This window comes from Octopus bimaculoides, chromosome 24 (genome assembly GCF_046866305.1).
Source record: "Octopus bimaculoides isolate indiv1 chromosome 24, ASM4686630v1, whole genome shotgun sequence".
Taxonomy (NCBI): domain Eukaryota; kingdom Metazoa; phylum Mollusca; class Cephalopoda; order Octopoda; family Octopodidae; genus Octopus; species Octopus bimaculoides.
In genome coordinates, this window is record NC_142951.1 from 31374903 (window position 1) to 31385456 (window position 10554).

Below are 10554 nucleotides of genomic sequence, written 5' to 3' on the forward strand. Positions count from 1 at the left end.
TGTTATTAATAAGATTATAAAGCTGTTAATAACAATTAATCTCGAACTTTCAGACAGTCAGCAATTAAAAGGTTACTCAGCTCATTTGGTACAAATAGAAGCAAAAGCAGTTTTGAGCATATCCTACTCTCTTCGTTACTAAGACACACGCATCAAATTATATTGCGTGCATAAAATTATAATAATAGTTTGTGTGTGTTTGTCCCCCTAGCATTGCTTGACAACCGATGCTGGTGTGCTTATGTCCCCGTCACTTAGCGGTTCAGCAAAAGAGACCGATAGAATAAGTACTAGGCTTACAAAGAATAAGTCCCCGGGGTCGATTTGCTCGACTAAAAGCGGTGCTCCAGCATGGCCACAGTCAAATGACTGAAACAAGTAAAAGAGTATATATATATATGTGTGTGTGTGTGTGTGTGTGTGTGTGTGTGTGTGACTGAAACGAGTAAAAGAGTAAAGATGCTACATAATGGCTTTAAACTCTGAAGTTTTAATGAACAACCTGTTTATAACAATCACCTGTATGACGGTAGAATAAATGGTAACTCCTCAAAATGGTAAATGGATGCAGGTTTTATGTCGCCCCAGAACGGAGGGGAATCGTGACTCAGCAAGAAAAATAATAAAAAAAAATTGAGCTCCTGTGTAATACTGGGAAGGGAGATAACTCTCAGAGCATTAGAAATAAAAAGGAGTTGAGGGAGAGAGAAAGGGGTAATAGAGATTGAGTGGAACATGGAATTTGGGGAGCAGGCACGTGGAAGTTGGTGGAAGTTTGGTTCAAAGGGGGTTGGAAGGTAAGGGAAGAGGGGGATGTTGGAGATTACATAGTGATGTATAATATTTTGTTGTTAGATAGACATGTGTCTACATTACATATATATATATATATATACGACCAAAGACATTCCCTTCAGTGCCTGCAGCATAATAAGATATCCCTGGTTCATTCCATTAATCACATAATATGTTTGTCCATCCACAGAAATCATGCCCGGAATTGAAAGTATAATAGAGAAGTGAACTCTGCAAGCCCACACTGCAAGAAACACATCTAGGAGGACAGCAATTCTAAATAAGAGCTGAAACAATGTGGAGAAAGGTTTTTATTTTATTTTATCTTTCTTTCTTTCAGTCCATCTGCAAACAACCTCTCTAGTGTCAGAAGTACAATGAGGTGCACCTAGTGAACCCTGTAAGTCAAAACACAGCAATAAAATGTGTCTGTTTTGACTTTTGTTATGTGTAGCAGGTGGCAAGGACTTCGATAAAAATTTCAAGATGGTGCGAGATCTGCTCAACTATTGATTGTATGGAAAAATAAACATTAAAATAACGATAATGTTTTTCTAATATTATCTGCATTATTGTATGCATTTGTGTGGATGCGTATTTGTATAAGTGTATGTGTAAGTGTATTATGATGTGTGTGTGTGTGTATATAGGGTGTCCCAAAAGTAGGTTTACAGTTATCATGCAGGCAATTTAAATTTCTGTTAAAAATATTTTATTACATTTAAATTTCTATCTTACAATTAACTGAATTAGCATAGAATAATGGTTTCATATATTTTTATATAATTAAGATCTAAACTGTTAATATATGAATGCGAAAGAGACAGTTGAATAATTGTAAACCTACTTTTGGGCCACCCTGTATATGCACGTGTGTGTGTGTGTGTGTGTGTGTGTGTGTGTGTGTATGTGTGTGTGTGTGTGTGTGTGTGTATGTGTGTGTTCTGTTCTGTTTTTAATCATTCAAAGTCTTCCTCTGAAGAAGAAACTGGTTTCTAACAAAGATACAAAGCTCCATGTTTGGAATGCAGATAACGAATCTTAATTATAAGCTTTGGTTGGCCTGAGGTTATAGTAGGAGACACTTGCCCAAGGTGTCACACAGTGGGACTGAACCAAGTACCATGTGGCTGGTAATCAAGCTTCTTTATTTCATTAACTTTGCCACGTGGGCAGTACAAAGAAGCAAAGTGGGCTGGACAAACACATTAATGAGATGAGGAATGATATGTATGAATGTAAAAAATGGGAGGGGTATTCTTACCACACTGCCACTCTTGCGCCTTCTTACCACACAGCCACTCTTATGACTTATATATATATGGTTGGAATTTACAAAAGACAAAGACAGGTGACCTGTGCTAACAACAAATAGGTGTATTAGTTTAATGCTCGGGAAGGTGAGAGTCTTTTACGTTTTGAGCCTATGCCCTTCGACAGAAAGGAACACGGGAAAATAAGCAGAGAGGGAATAGAAAAAGCTTTGGTGGCTAGCGGTTAATCATGGCAAAACACACTCAACTTAAAAACCTTGCAAGGACATTGCTGACACTTAGCACTTAACATCACATGCTTTTAACTTTTGAGTCAGCGATGACCATACTCTTCAAATGAGTAGACAGCCATCATATGCATCCGAGTAGACCTCATAGTATGCTTGTCTGATAGTATGCTTTCCTATTGTCTGTAAGTTCCTGTTGGTTTCCTATTGTCTGTATGAGTTCAATGTGTATAGAAATTGACAAAATATACAGCAGCTAAGAATAAACCCATCATCTCTTGCGAGTCTAAATGTTCATGAATATACATACGTATGAACATATAGTCTTCTATTGTCCATTTCTGTTACTGGTTTCAGTCATCTGACTGCAGCCATACTGGAGCACAATTGTCAAGGGATTTAGTATTTAGCTCGGTCTGCATCTTATTCTATTGATCTTCGTTTATTGAATGGCTAATCAACTTTTTTGGCTTAAAAGGGATGCAACTTGACATACCAGTATGACACACATGTACACACAGACACAGACACACATATACCCCCACACACACTCACACACATGCATACATACACATACACACACACACCTATATTTATACGTATACATACCTGGATATATAGACATACATTGTGGAATATTTATGAACATACATGTGTGTATGTGAGTGTGTGTGCGAGTGTGCATGTGTATATATATATATATATATATATATATATATATATCATCATCATCATCATCGTTTAACGTCCGCTTTCCATGCTAGCATGGGTTGGACGATTTGACGGAGGACTGGTGAAACCAAATGGCAGCACCAGGCTCCAATCTGATCTGGCAGAGTTTCTACAGCTGGATGCCCTTCCAGATCAGATTGGAGCCTGGTGTAGCCATCTGGTTTCACCAGTCCTCAGTCAAATCGTCCAACCCATGCTAGCATGGAAAGCGGACGTTAAACAATGATGATGATGATGATGATGATATATATATATATGTTTTATACACACACTCACGCACACATTAGCATGTATACATGTACACATATATGTAGGAATACATCAGACTGTAATATCATACATATATTTATGCATCCTCAGACATAGAATAGGTGCCAAGTTGCTGCACAGCAGAATAATACAACGAAAACAATAATGATAATAATAACAACAATAATGACAATAGTGGTGGTGGTGGTAGTGGCAGCAGTGGTGGTGATGATGATGATGAGGAGGAGGAGGAGGAGGGAAAAAGTACACTCAAAACACAGAAATAGAAACTACAAAAACAACAACAGCGACGCAACAACAGCAACAACAACAACACCTCAAAAAAAAAAGAAGCAAAAAAGACTTTATGAATGAGACGATTGCACCAGAAATGACAGTGGTTTGTTGCTTGTAGTGTGCCTGATACGTCCAATGGCGCAACAATACATAAGATACAATATGAATATTTAAATAGATTTGTTTTAGCTTCTGTATCATAACGAAAGTGTGTTGCTAGTTTGGTGGCGGCGGCAGCGGCGGTGCTGGCGGTGGTGGCGGTGGTGGTGGTGGTGGTGGTGGTGGTGGTGGTGGTGGTTATGTTGTGATGGTTTGGAGAGTGGTGATTGTCATGGTGTTGGTAGTGGTACTGTCATGGCAGTGGTAGTGGTAGTGGTAGTGGTGGTGTCATGGTGGTGGTGGTGGTGGTGTCATGGTGGTGGTGGTGGTGGTGGCGGTGGTAGTGGTAGTGGTGATGGTGGTGGTAGTGGTGTCATGGTGGTGGTGGTGGTGGTGGTCATCGTTTCCATTGTCATCATTGTCAAGCAAGCGATAGTTGTGGTGGTTGTAATCTTAGTGATGATGGCCTCGGTGGTGGTGGTGGTGGTGGTGGTGATGTCGGTGATGCTAGAGGTGGTATTGGTGGTGGCGGGCCGCGGTCATTGTCATCATTGCTATCCTTGTCATCGTCATCGTGCTGGTGGTTGTGATCATGGTGGTGCTGGTGCTGGTGCTGGTGGTCATGGTCGTGGTGGTGGTGGTGGTGGTAGTGCTGATGGTGGTGGAACTGCTGTTGCTGCTGCTGTTAATCCTATCAATAATGATGATTATTAAAAGCAATGATGAGTTCTTGTTGTTGTCGTTACTGTTATTGTTGTTTTCAGGAACATGTCTAGCCCTGATCTTGCCAAACTACATTCAAAGGACTTAAGCAGTTTGGGATCTTATCAACGTCAGCCTCTTTCCTTGCCCAGTTGACCCAGTTACAGATAATCAAGCCCCAACTTGCATTCCAACAGCAGTAACCAGCCATGAACCCCGGCCTCTTTATCTTAAGCCAACAATTAACATTTTCTGCAGCTTTGGTGATGGAACATAAGTCCCACCTTGTCTTTGCTCTGACAATAATTCCAATTCCGGTCAGAGCTTTGCTGAATGATCACTGCATAAAACCCCCAGCAACCTACTGCTCAAATAAAGTCTGTTGAAATTGGCTTCTACCCTACTCTAACCACATCTGGTATTTGACAAGCTTGCGCTCATGAGTTTTCTCAATATATTCTTTCATCAGCAAGGTCTCTTTCTTTCTCTCTCTCTCTCTCTCTCTCTCCGTATATATGCGTGTGTGTGTGTATGTAAGTATATATATATATATATATATATGTATGTATGTATGTATGTATATATATATTTATATAGTGGAGGTGCAATGGCCCAGTGATTATTGGGCGAAAACACCTGAAGCTCCACGAGGCTCCGGCAGGGGATGGTGGTGAACACTGCTGTACTCTTTCACCACAACTTTCTCTCACTCTTTCTTCCTGTTTCTGTTGTACCTGTAATTCAAAGGGTCAGCCTTGTCACACTCTGTGTCAAGCTGAATATCCCCGAGAACTACGTTAAGGGTACACGTGTCTGTGGAGTGCTCAGCCACTTGCATGTTAATTTCACGAGCAGGCTGTTCCATTGATCGGATCAACTGGAACCCTTGACGTCATAAGCGACGGAGTGCCAACAACAACATATATATATATATATAGCTTTTGTACTATGAAAATTCACCATTTTAACTGATTCCATAACTCTTAGAAATTTGGAAGATTGCCTCATTCCATCTAGCCTAGTACCAAATTTCTTCAGGGCCATTCACACAGTTGTACCAAAACAGGAAGAAATAATTCAATTAAGAGATTATGCATCAGAGTTAGAAAACAAAATTTTACAATGCACTTAATACGTCAAAATGCACATTTTAATTATGCATATACATATTTATATGTATGGTTGTGTGTCTATATGTATGTGTATGTAACTATACATACATACATATATGCATATATATATATATATATATATATATATATATATATATATATATATATATATATACATACATACACACACACACACACATATATATAAGTAGGTAGATAGATAAATACAGATATACTCATGTATATATGTGTACATGTATAGTGTGTGCATGTGTGTACATGTATATATACATATATATATATATACATACACACACACATATACAGACACAGATATATACATATTTATATATGTATGTACATATGTATGAGTGGATATATCTATATCTACAGCAATCCATCTATTGTTATTGATTATTCTTCACCTAACTTGGAACCTGCAATTCATTTGGATCTGGAGTATTTAGACAGCAGTGCAATAGGTGCAGTGAATGCACCCATGTGTGACCTTGATGACTCATTGTGTATTTGGTCAGCCATTTGTGAATGCATGCATAACTGGAGTACAAATTCCTGTTTACACTAGATAGTATGCATTCATTGCCATACATTGTAACACTATTCCTGACCTAACCTTGGGTGCTTAACTATTTAAGTATTTGATTCTTGTGAATCCTGGAAATTTTTTAGGAGTGGCTTTGTGGTAAGTAGCTTGCTTACCAACTACATGGCTCTGGGTTCAGTCCCGCTGAGTGGCACGTTGGGCAAGTGTCTTCTACTATAGCCAGGTGGCATTATTAAAAATGCATTTCTGCCCTCTTAGGCTTCATCAGTGACAAGCATCTACTGGAAATTGCACGCTAAGACTAAATCTACTAAATCTACTGTTACTGATGTAAGAAAACAGTGACTGAAAAATCACTGATACTGCAAACAGCCAACTGGCAGAATAAAAATTCATTTGGGTTTTTTTCTTTTTATTATTATTTATAAGTTCAGGTTTTCATTTTTTTTTGTTATCCTAAATCTAAAGAAAGAAAATTAACTTTTCTGCCCCCAGAGGAGGAGGAGGAGGAGGAGAGGGCAAGGAGAGAACAAAGCAGAGGACGAGGATGGGGAAAAGAGGGGGTGGAGAAAGAGGGGACAAGGCAGAGGAGAAGGAGGAGGAGGAGAGGTTGCAGAGAACTAAGGAAAGATCAGATCTCCATTGAAATACCACAAACTCTGTGAATGAGCATGCAAAGGTGAGCGAGAGAGAGAGAGAGAGGGGGGGACAGACAGACAGACAGACTGAAAGAAAGGAAGGAAGGATGGACGGAAGGAAGAACTGTTATTGTGTTTGCATTGAAATGGTGTGTTGTTTGTTTGCCTTTTGTTTTATTATTCTTTGTCTTTTTTTTTTCATCAAACAAATCTTTTTTTTTATTATTATTATTTTCTTTGAGGAATTTCTCTACACCTGGAATTAAAACTTAAGAAATTGGTCAAATAAATAAATTTAAAAAAAAAAATAAATAGATCAAAGAGTCCCTTCCCCTCTCCGGAAAGAAAAGAGCCATTGACCGGACGAACCGACTGTGATGTAGCAAGTTGATGGAAGAAATGAAACCATTTAGATTCTTGGTAAAATTGCTTAATTAATTAATTACTTAAATAGCGGTTGTGGTGGGGGGGTTGAGGAGTGGAACTTACATTTTTTGTTTTTTGCTGTTGTTTTTTTTTGGTGTTGTTTTTAGGATCTGAGTGTGAGTGAAGGTCAACAACAACGCCACAAAATGGACAGCAAAGTTGACTTGAATGGTCCCCTTCCGTGCCCCTGCCCCCACCACTCACACACGCGACCACCCCCCACTACCCCCACTACCACCACCCTCCACTCCTGTGTCTTGGAATGGAAAAAGAAAAGGTGGTAGTGGTGGTGGTAGTGGTGGTGGTAGTGGTGGTGATGGTGATGGTGGCGGCTGCGACGGTGGCGGTGGTGGTGGCGCTGGTGGTGGTGGTGGTAGTGGTGGTGGTGGTGGTGGTGGTGGTGGTGGTGGTGGTGGTGGCGGCTTTAGCGGCGGTGGTGGCGCTGGTGGTGGCACTCTTGGTGGCACTGTGGTGGCGCTGGTGGTGGTGGTAGTGGTGGTGGTGGTTTTGGTTTGAACGTTGTTGGCTGGAGCGGAGGGATTTGATTGGGAAGGTTGTGGGAGGTTGGTAGAGGTGAAGTGAGGTGGGGATGGGGGTGGGGATGAGTACCTGGAATTGGTTTCAATCAATGAAAATGCAGAATTAAAATATTTTAAGATGATTCCACATTGAACTTGGTTGTCTTCTGACTCAGTGAATTGTTGAATAATGCAGAAAGAAGGAAGAGAAGGGCGGAGTGGGGGTTGTAAAGAGAGACGTACAGACAGACAGAAAGAAAGAGAATGAAAGAGAAAGAGGAAAGGAAAAGATTAAGAGAGAGAGAGGGGCAGAAAAAGGGAAAGAAATTAAGGGAGACGCAGATAGAAAAAGACAGACAGGTAGAGAGAAAGAGAGAGAGAGAGAGAGAGAGAGAAGTAGACAGAAAAAGACAGAGTGAAACAAAAGGAGAGACAGACAGAAAGAGAGAGTGACAGGTAGAGAGAAAGACAGACAGACAGAAAAAGAAGAAGAGAGAGACAGGGAGAGATAGAGATTGATAGAGACAGACAGAGAAAAGAAACAGAAAGAGAGAGGAAGAGAGGAAGAGAAAGAGAGAGAGAGAGAGAGAGAGAATGGGAATGAAAAAGATAAAATGGGATAAAAAAAAAGAGTACAAGAAGTGCAATAGAAAGAGAGAGAAAGAGAGAGTGAGAAAAGAGTGGAGTAAGATAAGGAGAAAAATGTGAAAGAAAGTAATTCCTTGATTTAAACGAGGTTAATTTTGTTAATTAATCAATTTAGAAAGAATGAATTTTAAACTTACGTATGGTTAGTGTATTGCTAAGTTTATTTCTACTTTTGTATTGCTTTTTTTAAACTGTATTTCTGCGTGAATGCATGTGTGTGTGTGTGTGTGTACAGATGTGCATGTGTGCATGCATGCATTTTTGCATCTGTGTAATTTTGCTGAAGTATGTTTGCTCTATGTATTCCATGTGAGTTTTAGGTGCGAATTTCTGTGTACGTGTGTTTATGTGTATCCATGTGTGTGTATGTATGTGTGAGAGAGGGGGGGGGCATGCAAGAAAGTACTGGAGTTAATTTGTTTAACTAAACCCTTCAAAGCAGTGCCCCAGCCTGGCCGTAGTCTAATGACAGAAGCAAGGATTCTACGTCCTCTAAGTAAGAGAGATATGTTCTCACAATATCTGGGAGTCCAATTGAGAAGTAAAAATCCTTCTTGAACTCTTCACCTGATATGTATATCAAACCAATGGAAATTATGACCACATAAACTTGAAAGGAAAACAAAAAATAAAGGTGAGAGACGAATAATAATTGATAGAAAGGATAGAGGAACAGACATGGATAAACTCATTTCATCAGCCAACTTTTATCCAGAGTCTTTACAGTTTCAGCACTTGGAAAAAGTTGGTATCTCTCATCTGGAAAGCATGTAGGTTCAAACGAAATGAAATGAAGACAAGTCTTGTGACTAAAAGCACAGAGAGTGTTATAATAAGAAAAGTGAAAAGAAAAATGTTAAGTGTTATGAGTGAAAACAAACAGAACAGACTTAAGACATGTGCAACAGACAAGAACAAACCGATATAGAGTCTAAACAAAGGTGTCTTGCAACTTTTAGGTAGATATAACTTGGACAGAATGAAATATTTGATAGTCAGTACTATTTTTGTGAGAGAAAAACTCAACAGAAGGGAGTGGTGGATATCAGTAGGAGTGGGTGGTAAGAAAGGTGGAGAGAGAGAGAGAGAGAGAGAGAGAGAGAGAGAGAGAGAGAGAGAGAGAGAGAGAGAGAGAGAGAGGGGGGAGAGAGTGAGAGAGAGTGAGAGAGAGAGTGAGAGAGAGAGAGAGAGTGAGAGAGTGACGGAGAGAGTGAGAGAGAGAGAAAGAAAGAGAGAGAGAGTGAGAGAGAGTGAGAGAGAGAGTGAGAGAGAGAGAGTGTGAGAGAGAGAGAGTGAGAGAGAGAGAGTGAGAGAGAGAGAGTGAGAGAGTGATAGAGAGTGAGAGAGAGAGAGAGAGAGTGGTAGAGTGAGTGAGAGAGAAAGAGAAAGGACAAGATAAAGCAAGAGAAAGATAGAGGGGGAAATGAGAAGACAACAATAGAGAGAGAGAAAATTTGTGCAAGTCACAACGAGAGAAAACAATTGTGACGTAAAATTGTTGTTGTTGTTGGCACTCTGTCGCTTACGACGACGAGGGTTCCAGTTGATCCAATCAACGGAACAGCCTACTCGTGAAATTAACGTGCAAGTGGCTGAGCACTCCACTGACACGTGTACCCTTAACGTAGTTCTCGGGGATATTCAGCGTGACACAGTGTGACAAGGCCGACCATTTGAAATACAGGCACAACAGAAACAGGGAGTAAGAGTGAGAGAAAGTTGTAGTGAAAGAGTACAGCAGGGTTCGCCACCATCCCCTGCTGGAGCCTCGTGGAGCTTTAGGTGTTTTCGCTCAATAAACACTCACAACGCCCGGTCTGGGAATAGAAACCGCGATCCTATGACTGAGAATCCGCTGCCCTAACCACTGGGCCATTGCTCCTCCATGACGTAAAATATACAAGAAATGAAAATCAAAATAACAGTGAAAGACTTGTGCAATAATTAATAAAAAGGACCAAAAAAAAACACAGATCAACCCATTTCATCATCAGCCGAGTTTTTATCCAGAAGCAATATGATTTCAGCACTTCTTCTTTGTCTCACTATCTTTCTCACATACCACCTTTGCCCTTTCTTTCTCTCAATTTCACTGTCTATTTTGCATTGATATATCATCGCCGTTGCTTAACATCCGCTTTCCATGCTGGCATGGGTTGAACAGCTTGACTGTACCACTCATACATGTGTGTGTATATTCATCTAATACATTTGAATAAATAGACATACTGGAATGTATACCGGCTGATGTCTGTCGATTTTATATCCTCTC